Here is a 21869-nt window from a genome sequence, read left to right on the forward strand (position 1 = left end):
AGAAAACGCCTGTACCAAGTCAGGAATATGACAGTTGTTATCCATTCGTTTGATGTGTTTGAGCTTTTGCTTTTGCCATTTGATTAGGGACTTTCCTTTTTGAATTTTCCTCGGAGTTCAGTATTTTTTGTGATTTTCCCTTTTGAATCGTCCGCCTTATTTTGGTTCTACAATAAATTAGGCTGTGAATAATTTCGAATAGTCATCAGATGATATAAATTCACCTAATTTTGACAATAAAATAGAATTTTAAACAACTGTCATACAAGTGGGAGGTTTAGATAACTACAAAACCAGGTTTAACCAACCATCTACTTTGACAAATGCCTGTATCAAGTCAAGAATATGACAGCTATTTTCCATTCTTTCCGTTGGTTGATAGTTTAACGTTTGATTTTATCAGTTTTATAGACTGCCCCTTTTTGAATTTACCTTGGAGATCGGTATTTTTGTTAATACTTTTTTATTGCAATGTAAAACAGCCACTTTGATGACGAATATTAAGATTTAAAATCCATCAATATACAAAATCATGTAAAAAAAGAATTACTCGTGTACATTCAAATGGTCCATCGAAAGTTCCGTATGCATATTCTGCAATAATATTCGTCTAGAACGCACAGTGCCAACAACTGGAGGTAGACAAAACAATATGTAAAGAAACTTGCTGGGAAAAAAGATTTGCAAGATTAAAGTGCAAATGTGTATTAAAAATATATTCACTCAAATCGTTTCGATGTTCGTCATTCGTTAAGATATATTTCAAGAAACTAAAAAAAAATAATTCATTTAAGTTCTTAATAAAAAAAAAAGTGTCAATTTATCTTCGTTGATAGTCATATTTTTTCCATTCGACACTGCATACTATTACTAAACAGAAACTTATTCCTTTTATTATAATTAAAATCGTCTTTCGATCAATCTTGATGTAACTATATCTAATGTAGTTGATGTTATCGAATATTATTTTCGTTTTAAGCGATAATACATGCGTCTCACAATTAACGGGTAATAAAATAGGAGCTTGCCGTGTATCTTTTATCAAAGAAGTGTTCTCTTGCTATTAGAAACAGTAAATTGTTCCTAATTTAAAACCAATCTAGAAATTCCAGTCAAACGATTTTTTGCTGTGGATGCTCTATCTTTTTCACGACAAATATGTTGCTGCTCAAGCTGACAAAATCTCAAACACTATTGTTTGTTATTTGTAAAAATGATTATTTGGAATGTCTCAATAAAGAACTTTGAATTTACAACAAATTTGGAAATCTCAAATATACCCATACACCATTTACGAAAGAGGCAATTAAAAAACATTCTTGTCTGCTTTATTATTAGAACAAAAAGGACAATGGAAATCTCCCATATTTATACGGGATACCTTAAATTAAAAACAAAATCCTAATAAAGCACGATATATAGCGTCTTATCACCACTCATTCTACAGTTAAAAACGGCCTTTATAACTATTGTGATGAGGTATATTCAAAAACCGATATCTATCATATGTGGATTATAACAAATTCTAAAGATATACCCCAAAATCTCCAGCAATAATCTTTACAATTTTGCATTAATATCAAAACATTAGATTTTTCTACGTTTTGCACTACTATTTTCAATGCTCAATTGAAAGTTCGACCACATCATTAAATCAAATAGAGCTTTTTCTACACAAATGGGAATCGTAGATACAAATTCCTTGTGTAAGGTCATGAAGATCTAACTTTGTGAAGAACCATACTGATTTCAATAATAAATACATCGAAGAAGATATCATCACAATGCTGGACTTTTTAATCGACAGAATATTAGTTGACATTGGTGGAATGGCATTTAAAACATACGGTCGGTATTCCAATGGATGCAAATTGTGCACTCCTACTGGTGGATTTAATTTTGTACTCGTATGAAGCACATATCCTTTTCAAAGACAAAAAGAAAAAGCATCTTGCAAAGTTATTTAATTTCACTTTCAGATATTCTGATGTCTTATTACGAAATAACTCAAACTTCATTTAGTGTTTGCATCTCATGTATCCAAGTGAACTTATATTGACACAGATGGACGACTTCAACCTAGAATATATGACAAACGCGATTGTTTTAACTTTCCAATTGTCAACTTCCCATTTCACAGCAGTAACAAATACGTTACACTCGTACATGTTCACACTGCGGACTTCATTAACATATGTGCGTCTACACCAAAACTGCTTCAACAGAGTTATGAAGAACGACTGAAAATTGACATTACTGAAGAATGAAGTTTAACGGTCACCATCACGAATTAGTTGACCTATACGATGAGTCTGTGTCTCAACTCACTAGCGCCATGTTTTCGTGGTCTTAGATCTTTAGATATCAGAATACGTCTGATCTGTAATTTTATTAGTTGGCCCTGTTCCCGATTTTTCTTTAAAGATAGGCAGTCCGAAACAACTAGACAAAGACAAATAGACAACATCATGGGTCAAAAAAGAAATAGGAGAAAAAGACAAACAACAGTTCACAAAACACTACATGAAAACATGCAGGAAATCAACCAAAATTCGGTAAACTCATGTTCTCCAGACGGGCAAATAGTTCCTGCTCTACTTACGATGCTTGCAATATCACCACTTTTAAAATCTGTTGATGAGTCATTTTCGGTGATATGGATTTAAGGTGGTACCCAACACCTTGACTAATATTAATTTGGCTCGTTTAATTTTCATAAAATTTTGACAAAATGTTTACTTTGACCCTTTGACAAAAATATAAAAATTTCAAAAAAATTGAACCAACAACTTTATCAGAAAAATTTCATTGGTTATATAGCAGTTTGACAAACACTAATTTTGATCATTGAGAAGCTTAATATTTCCTTAACAATACAACGTAATTAAAACGTTTAGCTGATTTTTACAGAGTTATCTCCCTGTAGTGTTAGGTACCACCTTAAACAATAGAAGGTGATTACTACATTTCTCTTTCTTACCCTAAGACGTTATACAATTGATAAACCATTGGTAAATATATATTCTTTAACCTTCATTCAAGAACTATAGAGTTTTTTTAAGAACAGATAAAACCTATATCGAATGATATTGAACAGATATATCATGTTAAGGAGGGGTATTTGCGAAAAATACCAGTCGAGAGAATGTTAAATTTCGGGAGCCGTAAGGCGAGGGAAATTCATTCTCAAGACTGGTATTTTTCGCAAATACCCCTCAAGAACATGCCATATCTGTTTAATTACACCGAATGTTAACGTTCAAAAACGCATGATCGTGACGTTACAAGCGTCCATTCGGATAGAGTATTTTTTGGCAAATACCATGGCAGAGAGGGTAAAAAAGGCATATCCATTTTGCATATACTCCGGCGGCGTTTAAAAAAAGAACGATATTCATTTGATAACAGTAAATTGGTGAAAAATACACTGGCTATCAACCAATCAAAACCCAGGATTCTTACATAAGGTGTAATTAATCGAAAAATATACCCAGACGCTGAAAAGTAAAACGACACGAAATACAACTACGAAATCTAGAGATCACATTTAAAACATATAGACGTGCACTTGTGTGCAGAGGAAAGATATATAAGCCGTGGTTAAGTTTCAATACATCAATGAAATTCATCTCCCTGAACTAAATCTTACTTAACACAGCATCAGAAGAAGTTATTGTATTTGAATTCCCTGAAATTCAAATTATGAATGACAAACGGACGGATTTTCCATTAGTTGTCTTTGGATGTAATTCTTTGCTCCATTTCATTGAGTACACCAGTTGGTTCGATGTTGCTGATGAGGCAGTGACATCCCCACACTTCAATCACCGTAATGATTTCATTTTTTATAGGACGACCCCCTTTGTGTACATATATTTCCCTGAGTCTAGACAATTTGTTGATTAGTTAAAGAGTGATGAAGACATAATACATTCATCTACGACAGTGTTAAACCGACAAAGGTGACGAAATTGACAGTGACGAGATAGTTGACTTTCAAACAAACAAGCTTTCGAGGTTTTACTGGTTTGTGAGTCGCCACTATCTCGATAATTTGAAAAATGAAAATGAAAAATATAAATCAAACCAGAAAAATAATGTAAAGATCGGAAGTACAAAGACCACAAAATAATAATATATCGTAACAGAAAATGAAAATGCTCACACTTGCTAACAACTTCAAAAGTATTTTACCCATCAACGGTAAAGGTAAATGAAACATGTCATTCAAACTTTTATATTTATAATAAGCATATGCACCTGAAAAGTTTTTTTGAACGATTGAAACAAAATCCATCTTTCAAAAGGATTTACACATACATAAAGTTGCATAATTCAGATCAAATAAGACATTTTCCAAGCTATATTGTTAGCTTGTTAATTTATTTAAAACTTTCAAAATATTTACAAAAAGGAAAAGCAAAATAACACCGAACTTCACAGAAAATTCAAAACGGAGAGTCCCTTATCAAATGGCTAAATCAAAAGCTCAAACACATCAAACAAATGGAAAATTACTGTCATATTCCTGAAGTGGTACAGGCATTTCCTGAAAGTAGAAAATTATTGATTAAACCTGGTTTAAGAGCTAGCTAAAACTCTCACTAGTATGATAGTTGCATAGAATTCTATTATATTAACAACAATGTGTGAGCAAAACAAACAGAAAAAATAGGTAAAAATGTCAAAACTGGGATTCAGCAGTCAACATTGTGTTATAATCTCAATCACTATAAACACAAACAACTACGTCAACAAAATAAAACAAAATGGTATATAGACACTCTATAGACAAAGCACATAAGCAAAAATGAATAGGGATTTTGCATTGCCTTATGTCTAGTAAATTATTTCATATACATATAGAGTTCAACACGGACATTGATCCCATACAAATCTTGTTTGACACGCAAATTAAAAAACAAATCCCAAGAGAATTTACCCAACTCATTGATATCAACCAAGGGCTGAACACAATTGTATTCTGACCAACAAAATCTTTGATTCATCGTGATCCGAAAATAACATTTCAACTTTTAGAATGCTCATAGGACATTAGGGGATTATAACAGTAGTGTAAAAGCAGACGAAAGGCATTGGCATCAGAAAATACGATATTTACATTGTAGATAGATTCGATGCTATACCTTCCTGACAGCTCCATTTTATTTAATTCAGCACAAAATTGTAGCTGTCTCCTCGGTTTGAACATCTTGGTTGAATGGTGCTTCTCTGTTTGCCTAAAAGTGTCTGTCATTATTTTTATCCTTAAAAAATATTAAATAAAACATTGCATACTAGTAATTAATGATGAATCCGTTAATACTTGCTATACAAATAAGGATGTGGTATGATTGCCATTGAGAGACCTATCCACCACAAATCCAAGGATAAGGATGAAAACACACCTAACGACCTTCAACAATGCTTAAAACCAGTATGCTTTAAAAAGCCGAGGGTTTATAAAAGAAACAATTGAAAAGAAACAGTTGCTACAATAGCATGAAATGAAAAATAAGTATGGCAGATAGCCATCAACGACCACTAAACTTCTGGCTCCTGACTTTGGACGGAGTATAAATTGATCTTATAGGTCTGTTTGTTTTCATGTCATAGATTTAAAAAAAGTAAAGCATCGTTTTACCTGTATATGAATGACTGTTTGTCATCAGTCAACGAAATGGGTTTTCCTCATGTTCCTAGTGGCTCCGTTGTTTCGATTTTCAACGTTAACATCCTTTTCATTTTTTAAATAACTGAACACGAATAAACATGCGTAACAAATCTCCATTTATGAATCAACTTAAAGGTTGATGAATACAGATTCCAATGAGATTGAATTACAACCCAATTATATATTATCGGTGTACTAGTATTTTATATAAATGAGAAGATGCGGTATGAGTGCCAATGTGACAACTCTTGAGATTATTTTAACATAATTGAACCAAACTGACTATAAATTGCGAAATAAATCGTAGGTAATGTCCCTTTTAAAATAAGTTAGTTCAAAGGACCATTAAGAATTTATTTCAAATGTAGATGCTTTAATATATTCGCATGAATTTTCATATTGAAGTTAAATACTGCTTTTTTTGTTGCTAGATACATTTTGTATTTGTCTTTGCATCTAAAGGTTCGCTTATCATAATAGGACTCTTATCTGGAATAAGATTAAAACCCAAATAAGAGGCGTCATGTCAATTTGATGTTATTATGATAAAAAGCATATCAGACAAGTTTCAGTGTTATCTGGCGATTCAGTGCTTAGTATTTTCTATTTTTGCATTCCTGCATTACGAAACGTTAAAACAATACAAAAAAGCAGGGTATCCAATTAACTTTAATGACATCATCGTGTAAGATAAATTTAATTCTAAAATAACAAGAGTGCACACGCTAACATGTCTCGCCTGTTTTACTGACCATGATTGCAATTATTTTGAAAGTCTTTTAAAGGATAAAGATGAAATCAAAGGTTTTACTACAAGATAAACATCACCAATGTATTATCCAAGAAAGAGACCAAACCATGAAATCTTTACACTTACCAATGAACTATCACAATGAGGTCAAGGTCAGACATGTACACCTTAACCTTATTACAAATTAGTCGATCGTAGGCTTTTATTCAAATAGCATCAAACACACTGGGATTTGATTGTATTCTTATTTAGCTCATTCGGCATTACAAATGCATCTTATGCATTCAAAGATCTTCCATAAAGAGCAATCTCACGCAATAGAATTATTAAATAATTCATGATATTTAGTATGTTGTCTCCTTTGTCATGTTTATCTTAACCAGTGCACTATGACTTTAAATCTTCCCATGTATTTAAAAGTTGCGACAAAATTTAACAGGAACCATCAAAGATGACCACCAAACTCGCCAAATAACATATAACCGCTAGCAAGGTTTTCTAATTTATTAGATCTTAACCTTCCCCGTTTAATCTCGATCAGTAGACAAAAAATAAAAGAAAAGAACATGCGAGGAAATCAGCATCAGAAAATCATTTAACTCTTCAACAACGTATCAGACTCCTTTGAAAGTAACCTTAAACAATCCTTAAAGATAAGATCATAGCTAGGACACTGTTACGTGATGGTAACTAAAATCATTGCTTATATTCAAAATAAAGAAACTTAAAGACCGGGGCTAGGGTATAAAAGGGAGACAATTCATGAAAATATGATTTTATTCAAATATTGGGCAGGGTTAAGAAGTGAGAAGCATTTTTCAAAATTCTTAAATTGCTATCTTCTTTACTTTTAAATTTGTACAGTTGTCAGAACATAAATAATGGTCAGTTTAGGCCAAAAAGTGAGAAAATCATATAACTCACAATAAAGATATTTCAAATTAAATCCTGAAGCACAGCTTTTTTTCAAATTCAAATTCCTGTGATTGACAAGTAGGAGGAGATATCCATGACAACAACTTTCTGTTTATGTTTACAACGGAAGTAGCATGCTACATGTGGCTTTATTATCTATAATCTAAATCATGCATTAGTGAATTGAGAATCTACTTACATATTGCACGGAATCAATCAATTATATAATCCTTTCAAAGCTTCAGAATATAGATAGTCTTTTAAACTGTATAGTGCCAACTTATGTTTTAAAAATATGTTATATCCCAAACAAATGTCACGTATGATAAATTTATGTAACTATTCCCAGAGGTGGCCCAAATAAGTAATATTTTCAGGATTTGGATGCCACCCTCTTACTAGTTTTAGGACACAATTAGGCATAATATCTCTTTTATGCCATGTGTAATTTTTAAATTTAGGGTCTCTTTCAAGAGCAGCTTGTTTTCGCATTAAATATCTGTCATCCTTCCAAGCTTCACGGTGAAACATCATTGTCCAAAAATATTTGTACTTCTCTTTTTGCAAACTATGATTTCTTTGATGTCTCCCTTGAGGTTCACTTTCCCACCACATTTGTTTGTTTTTTTCATTAGTAATGCAAGGTTTGCAAAAACAAAAGGGACATTCCTCACATTCTTGGTCTTGTTCTATTAGGAATTGGTTTCCTTCAATTCCATCTTCTATCTCCTATTGTACAATGTCACTAGTTTGTGTGGACATAGTTGTAACTTTTGCAATCTCTTTGTCACTATCTACTAAATTTACATCCCAATTGTAATATCTAAATAAACTGTAAATAGTTTCCTTTTGTTCTTCAGTGACAAGAAGTGCTATTTTCTCCATTTTGTCAAGTGTTTATTTTATATCTAATTTACACGACTTGTCCTTTTATCAAACTGTAGCAATAAAGCAACGATATTTTTTCCCCTCCAAATCTTAGCACCAAATATCTTGGATATCATATTCCCAGTGTTTTACACACCTCATATTATAATAAGGTACCTACGGGAGTGATCTCATATTTTATGTTTTACACTAAAAGATTTTATATAACGGATAAAAAATGACATGATGAATATGTTTAAACATATCTAACATACTTTAGTAAGACATTGCCTCTGTAATGCTTTGAAAGTTATGTCCAGTACATACTCCTTCAGAATCCCCTCTCAAATTGAGGGGGGCTATCATGCAGGGCAATGCAGGTTTAGTAAAAGAGGGACAAAAGATACCAGAGGGACAGTCAAACTCATAGATCGAAAACAAACTGACAACGCCATGGCCAAAAATAAAAAGACAAACAGACAAATGATAGTACAGATGACACAACATAGAAAACTAAAGACTAAGCAACACGAACCCCACCAAAAACTGGGGGTGATCTCAGGTGCTCCGGAAGGGTAAGCAGATCCTGCTCCACATGTGGCACCCGTCGTGTTGCTTATGTTATTACAAATCCGGTAAATAGTCTAATTCGGTAAGTCACATTCGTGAAAAGGGAAGGGTATTGTAGTTACGACATAAGGAACATATCCGATATCATCTGTGAAATGGTTATTCCATAACGGTCAACCAACTCGTGATGGCGTCCATAAAATTTACGAAGGGATGATCTCAACTTCACCATTTGGAACTCTTGGCTTAATAGCTTCCTTGTGAGCAGCAATCCTCTATCAAGGAAATCATGATAGGAAACACAAGTAAGGATTTATTATAAATTTGTTTAATTCTTTCTGACCCTACTCCCTATTATTCAATATTTAAAAAATGTCCATTGCTATACTGTAATTGTAAAATTATTATATCCATAATATGATTACTAGGATTTGTAGATAAAAAATATAAAAAAAACAATACCCTGCATTTGTCCAAAATTTTCTTAGACTGGGTCAAATTACACAACTGTTTACATATAGATCATGTAGATAATCTTCTAGATGTATAATATTAAATAGCATCAGTTATTTTTAGTATTATTCACTTGCTATTGAAAATGGAAAAAGAAACAAAACGACCTCCTTGCTTCAAAATTTCTGTTCCTGGAGATGAAAGTAAAAGGCAATTAATACTTTCAAAATTACAAAATGTTCGGAATATTCTTGTGAAGCAACTGAACCACCCTGTAAATAATGCTGACATCTTAGACTATTTTCTTTTTGACCAAAATGGACAGTCCGCAAACACTGATTTGACAACATTAGATTTAAATACCTACATTCAGATGCAGAAAAAAGATGTCGATCAAAAATTATTCCTAACGGCTGAAACATCACTCAAGAAAATCATCAAAGTTGTAGAAAACCACTCTTCCATTTGCAATGGACATTTCAGTATGAAGAAGTTGACACCAAAAGGACATGTGGCTGCAGTGTGTTTCAATTATGACACTGATAAACACCATTCTATTTTATGGTCATCTTCTCCTTATTTACCTAACGGTGAATACCTTGCAAACTTGAGGACATTTCATGGATATACTTGTAGCGGAATGTAACCAGTGCACTACAACAGATTTGCTAATGCTGCTAAAATTAGACATATCAACAAACAAAAACAGCAATACATGTTTCAAAGATACAAGCATCATATTGAACAGCAGTACAATGAAAGTATCGAGTCAGCAGTATTAGAAGAAATTGGAATGTATGATGACTTGACAGGAGTTAATATAATGACGGATGCTCGACATGGCTGGCGTAAAAATGCGAAAGACAGCAGTGTTGTTGCCATAGGAGAAAAAATCCACAAAGTTCTTAAATGTGAACATATTACAAAATCTGATGATTCTGTATCACAACGACATAAAAAATTGGGTACACAACGAATATACAAGTACTTGGAACAACAAGATGTTCAAGTTAATGTACATTCACATGACCGAAACTTGAGTATTAACAAGCTGGTAAAAGACAAATTGATAATTACAAATCAGAATGATCCATGGTATGCAATTAAAAAGGTAAAAGTTGCAATGAAAAGAGTGTCTGCGGGACCAAAATATTTAAAAGAAAAGTCCTGGTCTGCTCAACTAGAGGACAAGGTGGAATCAGTTGCCACACATTTTCATTGGACCGTTAGAAATTGTGAAGAAATTTCAAAGGAATTAAAGGATGTATTGCTAAATATTGTGGAACATTATAAGAACAACCACCAAAAGTGTCATCCTTATTCACGATGTAAACGTGATACAAATTACGAACCTAAGCGGATAGTTCTTACGATACCTATTGCCGAAAAACTTCTCTTTGGTGTTATACGGAAATCTACAATTAACACTCACCCTGAGGATTATGTGTTAGCCAAAGATACATGTTATGTTGAGAGCTTTAACAATACTATGAACATGTCTCAAGATAAAAGGATTGCTTTTATTGATGACAATTACCAAGCTAGAAGTCAGTTGGCAGTTTGTCATTGGAATGAAAATGTTGATCGCGATTTCACATCGATCTGGAACCCAAACCTTAGAAATGCCCCAAGAAGTAACATTCGAAAAAAGGACTATAAAGCCTCCAACTTAAAATTACAGACAAAGTATTTGGGCCAGGCAAATAAATTCATTTTATTAGAGAAAATTAGAGAGGAATTAATATTAATTCATCATTTTTATTATGAAGGAAACATTTTGATTTATTTAAATATCAATTCATGGATGCACCTTTACATTTTTATTTTAACTTTATGCCTCATTGAAACATTCAATATTACTTATTGGATACAGTAACATTGTGATTCTATCTTGTATATAAATTAATTGGATTTTCATCAGATAAAAATCAGTGTGTAAGTTTTACTAGTTTCTTCATATTTTCTCTGATCACAGCATGCAGTTATGAACATGTGCTTCTATTTACATGACAAGCTAATTCACTAAAAATAATCTGTTTCTTATCTTAGCACCGCCCATATCTAAATAGGCTTAATTGCTGTAGGGGTGTAAAATTTTCTAGGTCATCCCCGGTCTTTAACTACTATAATATAAAGAATGACTTGATCACGAAATGCTATTTCATTGTTTAGGAAAACTTAGATATTCTTTAAAACATATAGTAATACGAATGTCGACATTCTTTAAAAAACATGTACATATAGTAATAAAAATAAAAATACATTAATACCTCTACAGAAAATGAACTAATACCCATTTGACATTAAATTTGATATTTCACAATCATGTGAAAATATAGAACATAACCCACTGATATTGAAATATAATTTGTCCTGGTAAAGAAACTATATTTGTTCGAATAAAACTCTGCGGAGACGAATTTAGTGCAGATTAGCAAGAAAGGTTAAGCATCAGACACACATGGGAATAACACTTACTTTTATATTTCTAGTATAATTCTAATGTTTACGGATTAAATTACTGACATTTTTATTAACATAAGGATTAAAAATCATTAGTCAGAGAACATCTTTTAATGTGTGTTGTGTAAGAAAATTCGTATTAATCACCATAATACAACCCACCTGCTTCATTTTTCGTACTAATTGACTTATTACGAAAGAAATTGTCAAAATTGTGTAATTGATAGTTCTCTTATTGTCAATAAAATCATATGTTCGACACAAATGAACGACATAAGGTATGAAGAGCAATATTAACCCGATAGTTTCATCTAAATACATATAGTTTAATGTTTTCTCATTTGAATTTATTTAACATTTTGCTATGTCGGTGCCTTTTTTTTATCTTGCTATACGGTATGGGTTTTGTTAATTGCTGAAGGCCGTATGACAACCTATCATCTACGTCATTCTGTCTCTAATTGTTAGTTGTTTTATTGGCAATAATACCTCATCTCCTTCTTTTATAAGGGTTATAATGTACTACATTGTTTTACTAATAAAGAATTTTTCAGAATGCATGATGATAAATATTCAATGCATCAGTGAAACACTCATTATAATGATATATGGCAGAAAAAGACAATAATCATGTAATAAATAAGGGATTACAATTACATAATATGTACTTTTCGTCGTTAAACACACAATTCTAGAATTTTAAAGAACTTTCACATTAGGAACTTGTAATAAATAACCTTATTAGTTTAAAAAAAACAACATGGATTTCCCAATTATGTCTACATTAATGTGGAGATACATACATGTGTACGTTTTGTAATTCCAGTGACTGAGTTTTAAAAAGAGGATCGGGGATTTTGTATTGAAACTACATTTAATCGTATTTTATTTGAGCGTCGAACTGTTTTGATTGGAGCGCAATTGGTAATTTTTATAAAGACGAAGCGTGCGTATGGCGTACCAAATTATAAGTCAAATATTTTTTTTAACATAATATTCTAAAGGAAAAGCTGTTGCTTACATAGAAATTTTATGTCAAGATCTCAAATTGAAACAATTGTATTTTTTTCCAATCATATCAAAAGTAATATATTTTAAGTACATTCAAAACAGATAATATATTATGCATGTCAAACGTTTATGTTGTTAGGTACAAAGTAACTTTATCAGTGGGCAGATGTATTATATCAAACATATCGATAATTTATCGATAACAGACGTAACAGAAAATAAAAACTTCAAACGTGTTACTTTACCTGAAGGCTTTAAAGACATCTGGATTGACATGTTTTTGGCATTAGAAATGCTGTATGAAATCAAATTGCAATAGTTGGATGCATTCTGAGTTATATTTGGTTCTAAATATTATCAATCGCTAATTACAAATTGTATTGTAATAGAGGTAGACGAGATATCAGCTTTCGAACCCACGTCTGTTGACATCAATGACATATATATATTTGGTGTCACGATATCTCAGTAGCATGAGTTCGAATCCCGGCGAGGAAAGAACAAAAAAATTTACAGATCTCATATATATATATATATATATAATATTCCGTGACGATCAACACTGACTAAGGATAACTTCAACTTTACCATTTATATGCTTTTTCTTTTTCTTTCTAAAAAAAATGATATGGTTTGAATATGAATTTGTGGTATATGTTACTTCAAGTTATGGAAATTGATGCGAACAACATTATTGCAAAACTTTGAAATTTATTATTAAGTGATATGGTATTATTTATCAAAATGAAGAGATCATGATATATATATATATATATATATCTAGTAACAAAATAAACAAAAGAACTAATTTTCAGTAACAACAAACATAAGAACTATGTCAATTGGACCTGCTTTGATATAATTACTGCACTTGATTTTTTACTAGATAACATTTTTGTTCACTATGAAGATTCCGTTTATCGTCAAGTTATCGGAATTCCAATGGGGACTAACTGTGTACCACTTATTGCGGACCTGTTTCTGTATTGTTGCGAGTTATAATTTATGACTGAAATCAGCAGAGATCTATCGAAACAACATCTGATACAAAAATTTGATAATACTTTTAGATATTTCGATGATATATTGGCTCTCAATAATGACGATTCAGTATGTACACTAAAGAATTTTATCCTGCTGAAATGACTTTAAATAAAGCTAATACTAACAATGAACACTGCCCTTTCCTGGATCTTCATTTCCTATTGTTAATTATCCATTTTTAGATGGTAACGTTCCCTTTGCACCATCTTATTGTGTTATATATCTCAACTTGCTCTATTCGCTCGTGTATGTAACAATGTATTTGATTTTAACGAATGAAATTATCACACCAGGGTTTTCGATATCACAAACTTGTCAAAACATTTACAACATTTAAGGGTCATCGGTACAAGAACATTATTCGTAAATATAAATCAACGTCCAGACATCTTATACGTTCAGGTATTTCATATCCCATCTTTTATGGTAATATTCTATACAAAGCACAAAAATGTCGTCATTCACCTCAAAAGCTAACCAAACCTTTAAACAGACTTATTTAGAAGGGATATAGTTCCGATACTGTTGTCAGGTCATTAAAGATGGCATTGTTAGGAATTAATATTGATTCACTCATAGTGTCTTTGCATCGGAAATAAACACATTTTTTCTAAAACCAGTTATGGGCAGGATACGGGTCATGTTCTTTTCTTATATTTTATGATGGTATGATACTAAACTACTAACGGGAAGGATTGTGCTTAAATTTCATATAATGAACACATAATCTTTCAATCAGCTTAATTGAGGTCTGGAGCTGGCATGTCAGTAACTGCTAGTATTCCTTTGTTAATTTATGTTGATTATTGTCATTTTACTTAGTTTCTTCTGTTACCTATTCTAACACCGTATTCGGACTTCTTTTAAACTGCATTTTACAGTGCGTACTCTGTGTGTTTGTTTATTCCACACTGGCTAGAGGTATAGGAGAGGGTTAAGATCTCACAAAACATGTTTAACCCGCCGCATGTTCTCGGATGTTGAAATCCCATTGTGGCCTATGGCTGCTCTTTGGTCGTGTTGTTGTCTCTTTGACGCATTCCCCATTTCCATTCTCAATTTTATTTTATATATATTTGAAATAAGGAGATATGGTATGATTACCGATGAACAATTATCCAACAGAGTCAAAATGAAGTGGTTTCTTTTCTGTTAACTTTCGATGCATTCTGCTCCATGCGAACAAAGACACCAGGAATTCAGTCCTCACTTTTACAACACGACATGCTATGAAACATGTTCTTGTCTGCCATAGTCCGTTTAATATAAATACGGTCGTTGGTATTGAATTGTGTCACATTATGTAATTCCCATGCCTTATATAGCTTACTAACGGTGTGAGATTTACACTTCGTTAAAGGCCATACGGTGATTGTGATATATAAAAGACTTTGAAAACACCCAACTAGGAAACAATACTGGTATCAAATCGCCTGGAAATAACGGAAACAACCGATTAATCTTTAGATTAGTGCACCGGTACTGGTAAAAGACGACTAAGATAAACTTATTTCGTATAGAAGACAAAGCATTTCGGCGCAAAAATAAACTTACGGTATGGGTTTTACTCATTGTTGAAGGCCGTACGGTGACCTATATTTGTTAATTTCTGTGTCATTAGGTCTATTATGGAGAGTTGTCTCATTGGCAATCATACCACATCTTCTTATTTTTATATTTTTCAGTTTTGATTTTTTTTTCAAAACGTGACTCGAAATGTTTGTATTGCTAAACTATATTAGTAATTATAGGTTGCAATTCTGTAAATATAGCCCTTTGCGGCTAAAACTGTGCCACTTTTACTAGGAAGTTTCGTGAAAAATTATATCCCAGAAGGGAAAGTTGAGATGCACTACTATTTTATTCAAAGGTCAAAATATAGGGCTGTGCAGCATATTTTCAACATTTATATGCCCTGAACTTCTAAGGGTTTAAACTTATACTAAAATTCTATACTACCCCTACTTCCACGTTTGGACCTCCTAAGAATTAAATTTTAGGCGCTGTCATTTTTTTCTATACTGATAACATTCTCAAGTTATGTCTGTATGAGATGAAACACAGAGATCATATCTGGGAACCAGTACGTTAACAAATTAAAATATCTATGAATATTATATATCTCCCCAAAAGAGGCGTGGCTTGTGAAACAGCTGTATTTACAAAGTGCAACCTCCAAGACGTAATCAGCTTTTATCAGTATTGTTGAATAAATCTTTACAGACTTTACTCTTAATAAACGGAGCTGACGTTTTCTACCATTTTGTTGAATTGTAATTTTTTGCTAATTTTACTCTCCATATTAATTAATTTAGGTTTAATCAGATGATTGTATTCTTTCATTGTTATTAACCATTACCTCTTTTTATTAATTTTCTTCGTTGATACTATGATTATTATTCCTTGCATTTACCAAATGAGTACGGAATTCACATCTGATTATAAAGAATAATTTTATATATTGAAAACGTATGTTCTCGTTTTCAAAAAATATTTGATTTCTTCATCAAATCATTGATAATGTGCATTCTACTTTACAACATCCCTTTTAAGTCGTAAAAAGATTTTCATTGCCAATTACGACAGTAATTTTCTAGTCGTAAATAGGAAACTGATAAATTTGTATTTCCTGTTATTTCTCGAGTTCCTCGTTAGGAAAGACATTTTAAAATCGTTATTTCTGTGATATTGTTTATGTTTTAGAGGTCAATAAAAGTAGAAAAATTATTGCCTTCAACTGACTCTCTTCAATCCACATAAAACATGTGTTTCTTGTAATGTATAATGCAGAGATTAAATAATATTAGCTTCTTACATTTGCATCCTTCTGATTTATTCTGTTTTTTTCCTTCTTTTATTTTTTATATTTCTAAGCTATTTTTGAAAACTGGTCTATGTATATCTTTTACTTGAAATACTGTTGCTGGTGTGATTTAGAACGATACGTTCTTTTTAATAATCAGTAAAATACTTATTTGAGATGGATAGAAACTTGTCAACACTTGTTTTAGTTTGTCAATCATTTGAAAGACTTTTCCAGTGTATCGGTTCAATTCATTATTGTCTAATTAATGGTACATGCATGAATTCAGATGGTCTAATGTTTCAGTAAACTGACTGAACAGAGTTGACGACTGTAACAAAAACATAGAATAGTCTTATTAGACTGTTAGTCCCCAATGGTATAGACACCCCAGTATCTTCGGTTCTGTCTAGAAAATACGGATATTGTGTTATTAAATTTGTTGTGATAAAATTTTGTGAATTATTTTAAATTAAGGAATATATCTCTTTCATTCAAAGTTTTGATTCCTTGCCCGGCTTAGGATATACTTTTTGTCTTTTTGGTCTATAAGCTCTTCAATTTTTAAAAAGCTTTGGCTTTTCAAATATTTTGGCATCGTGCATCACTGAAGAGACATTATTTGTAGAAATGTGCATCTGGTGCAGAAACATTTGTACCGTTTATGTTAATATTAATTGTTAATGGACGTAGTCCAACATTTTTTAGTGCTATTTTCAAAGTGATTATACATGTTATAGCAGTTAAACATTACTAATATAACGTTTTCTCTAATTTGATTTTACTTATCAGTATACACGTGATGCATAACAATTAATCTAGATACATTTGTCATTTTGTTACTTTCAGTAATTTGGGAATCAATCTTAATCGATTCACATTTTTTTTAATATCCTTACATTTTCTTTGTCAGTTTGTTTTTGACTTATGAGTTTGAATGCCCCGTTGGTATCTTTCGCCTCTCTTTTACAGTTGTTTGTTTTGTAAATTCAGACAACAGTAGTTAACCGATATTCAAAATGTAATTGTAAAAAGGAAGATAATTATTTATCCTATAAATGATAATAAGTCTAGCTACTGCGTGCGAGTGTAGTAACTAGTTTACAGTTAAACACAGACAAAAGCGAGTGTTTGAACAGATGCAAGGGGTCAGTTACATCTGCCTGTAGAATATTAAGTTTGGAGACAACCTAAAGGTATCCAATCAGCAGCCAAATTATTTAAGAAAATTGGTAAAAGAAAAAAGTAATGCTACCCAAGATCCTCTCATCGGATTAAAGATAATATATTCTCTGTTGCTAACACTTTTAATACACACACACAAATAATTTCTGCTTCCCCTTTTTGTGCAAACACAGTTCGACTGTTTGTGACCACATGCAAATATCCAGAAAAATAAAACAACCGGAACCTAAACTTAAATTAATAAACAACTGTCATACAAGTGGGAGATTTAGCTAGTTAAAAAACCATTTTCGTTGGAAAATGCCTGTTCCAAGTCAGAAATATAGCAACTCTTTTTCACTTGTTGCGTTGATCGACAGATTGTTGTTTTTTTAGGTGGTAATATACAGGAAAATTCCATATAAATTACATCAAACACACGGACATCATTAAACATTTTTTTTACTGGAATGTCAACATAGAACACCCCATCTAACAGTCCATGAAACCCTTTGTTTATGGTTTGCTCTGTTGTTTTGTTATAGAATGGATCAAATCGATTGGAAAGATTGTATCAACTTGAAACATGTTCAAATCCTAGAAAATTGTAGCTATTTTCACACTAATTACTTCTAAATACGCTTATCAATGCACCTGATATTCGTAAATATCTAAATTACGAAAGAAAATGAATAAAAATAAACTTATTTTCAAAATCAGGTAGGTCAGCAAAAACAAATACATTAACTGACTTAACTTGATGTCAAAATTCGTTTACGTTAACACTCTTAGAATATAATATTGACAAACCAAATAATTGTAAGGTACATATGCAAATGACAATTGTAGTATGAATGTGAAGGATTTTCACATATGCACATCAGAAAAAAAATTGTTTTTTTGTTTATATGTTTTCAGTGTGAAATAATACAATGGGGAAGTGATTAAACAGATAAAAATAGGTTGATGTATGTGTAAGCAAAGTAATCAAACGTCATAATGCACGATTAGTTTTATCCTAGGTCATGTGGGTTGGGGATAAGGAAACATAACATATTTTGCAATCCGCTTTCTACTCATTGAAATGATTGTTCATAGCTGATGAGAAAGATATTTGTGATAAAAATCTATTTGCCATGTACTACTTTTAAAACTACTACTACTACTACCTCTATTGCTTTTTATAAACATTTTTGATACTACAACTACTACAACATCAGATGGGCATACTATTTTGACAAATTTTCTTTGCATTTTATTGTGTTGTTTGGTTGTAATCTAGTTGACGGTCATCCACTTCCTTTTTTAGTCGTACACCATACGAACAAGTGATGCATTCATATGGAAAAGATATAGGCTATTTTGAAGATGCTCAGCATGGCAAAAATACAACAAATATTAAATATACCTTGTAGTACCAGGATCTAAAATAAATAATTGTATAGCTGTTGTAAATGTATGACCTATGTTCAACAACGAAAAGCTTTAAACACAACAAAGGACGCTACAATGTGTCCAACAAAACAAGATCGATCGATGTTTACTTAATTTCCATTTAGTGGTGACTAGTGCATTAATATTAAGGACTGCATGGGGGAAATTAAACAAGTTCCATAAGGTAAAGTAAGCAACGGCGGCAATTTTGCACTTGTGTACGCAAAATAAGAATGATATAAAATGAAAGATATAATTGTTAAGTTTTTTCTCCTTGTAAGACGGTTTTGCACTCCCAAGACGGTCATGCTTATTTATACGCTTACGTACAAAAAATAGAGCGTTTATATAACTCACTACACGTTCCTCGTTCCTGTTACTCCTTGGATAACAGATGTCATTAACAGGACGTTGATACAAAAATCTATAATTATAAAATTACAGAACGCATATCAAATAGAACTTCATTTTTTCTATCTCTTAGCCTATTTATACTTTCCCTAACTGGTTGATTGTTTTTATAATCAATGCGTGGTTCTTTCATGTCAGTTCTACATAAAACGGCGACCTGTTTTGATGGAAAGTCACAAGGAAAAAACTTAACTTTTGGCAGATTATTGAAAAAGATCCTATGGCTGTTGTCTTCTGTCAACCATCAACAACTCAATACTTTAACGAACAAATTTAACCATTTAAAACAGAACAGTGCACTGGCATAAATCTGTTTATATTCCTTATTTACTTAAAATATATGTTTTTATATCAAATACATGTAGTTATATCAAATACATGTAGTTATATTAAATACATGTAGTTATATCAAGTTATATCAGACACCTGAAATATGATTATTGTACAGAAGCATTATTCTTGACCATTATGAAAATAATATAGAGATAGAGATTTCAATAGAGTATTTATTATATAATCGCACCTTATTAATTGTTTATTTTTTATTTTCGTCATTTTTGGTAATTGCTTATACTTATGTATAAAACACTGCCTCTAGGGTCGCACATAGCAATGGGATATTCAGATTCATCAGTAGGTATCTGTCGCATCCCTTTAGAACAGATTCATACTCAAATATATTCTTTTATTCAAATCAACCTAGTATGAAATATATAATTTTAAAATCATAAATAGAATTGATATGAAAAAGGATAACAAGTTTAAAATTGACAAAATGTCACAAGTTTAAGATTATAACCTTTAAAGCATATTAGTTGTACAAATAAAGTTTTTTGTTTAATTAAATTTTGCGCAGTTGTGATGAATTGCATGCTATAATAATTGTTAATCATACATTTGTTTATTCCATGTACCGTTAACGAGAAAAAAGCATGCCTAAAAGCCGATGCCCATAACAATGAGTAATATATCAGCAAGTCTTCATGCACTTCACCAATGCATCATGTTGAAACAATAATTAAGTCCGCAGCTTCTATATATTTGTGTTGAAGAGAAATTAGTTTAGAAAATGAATTTCATTGATGACATATATAGATTGATATTAGTATTTTCGTTACATTTGTCGAATCTTTAGATGGTAGATGAACATGTAAAATGCAATTTCGTACGTCATTATTGGCATTAATCCCCAAGTCGAAAGGAACGATCTCATGGCTTGAATCATTACTCAAGTACAAGACAAATATATGTTTATGTCATAGCAAATGGACATCAGCTTATTTGCACCATCTTTAGACAAATTTATGTCGTTAGTCATCTCTTAAAGGTATTATTTATGTGTCTTTAGGACATTTCTAGAGACAAAAAAATCCTCAAGACATCTTACAACTTGAAAGCATTGTTTATGTGTCTTCATGACATATAAAGACAATAAATGTCCTCAGGACATTACTGATCATTTACTATGATAACCCAGTAGGTAAGTTACAACCCTCTATTAGCAGCGCTAGCGGTGTACTCCGTAAGTCCAGTTGCTAGAGCGATGCAAGTAGTCCAGGGTTCGATTATCGGCTGGTACAGTGGTGTATTATTTTGGAGTTTGGGATAGTATATTAGTGCTTCCACTGTGTAAGTACATAGTAATAATTTACGAATAACAAATCGTGATCTACTTTTATACTTGTTCGATCTTAAAAACCTCATGTATTGATTAAAATAGAAAAATACCAAAGGGACATTCAAACTCACAAGTCGGAAACAAACTTACAAATCCATGGCCAAAAAAGAAAAACACAAATAGACGAACCACAGTACACAAAACACAACATAGAAAACCAAAGACTGAGCAACACGAACCCCACCAAATACTGGGGGTGATCTCAGTTGCTCCGGAAGGGTAAGCATATCGTGCTTCACATGTGGCACCTGTCGTGGTTGCTCATGTAAGTATAAACCCGGTGATATGTCTAATTCGGTAGGTCATTTTCGGGGAAAAGGGGACGGGATTGTAGTTACGACAATTGGAACATATCAGTCGTCATCTGTGAAACAGATATTCCATAACTGGAAACCAGTGATGGCGTCCGTAAAATTTACGAAGGGATGATTTCAACTTCACCACTTGGAACTCTGGGTTTAATAGCTTCCTTGTTAGCAGCAACTCTCTATCAAGGAAATCATGATAGGAACTACAAGCCTTGGAATATCGTATCAGCTGAGATATATGTACTCCGTATGCAGGCGCTGCTGGAATGCTGCTACATAGAAATGGAATGTTCACAATCGGGAACTGAAATCATCTCTTTTGT

The sequence above is a fragment of the Mytilus californianus genome, unplaced genomic scaffold (assembly GCF_021869535.1).
Source record: "Mytilus californianus isolate M0D057914Y unplaced genomic scaffold, xbMytCali1.0.p SCAF_7, whole genome shotgun sequence".
In the NCBI taxonomy this organism is placed as follows: Eukaryota; Metazoa; Mollusca; class Bivalvia; order Mytilida; family Mytilidae; genus Mytilus; species Mytilus californianus.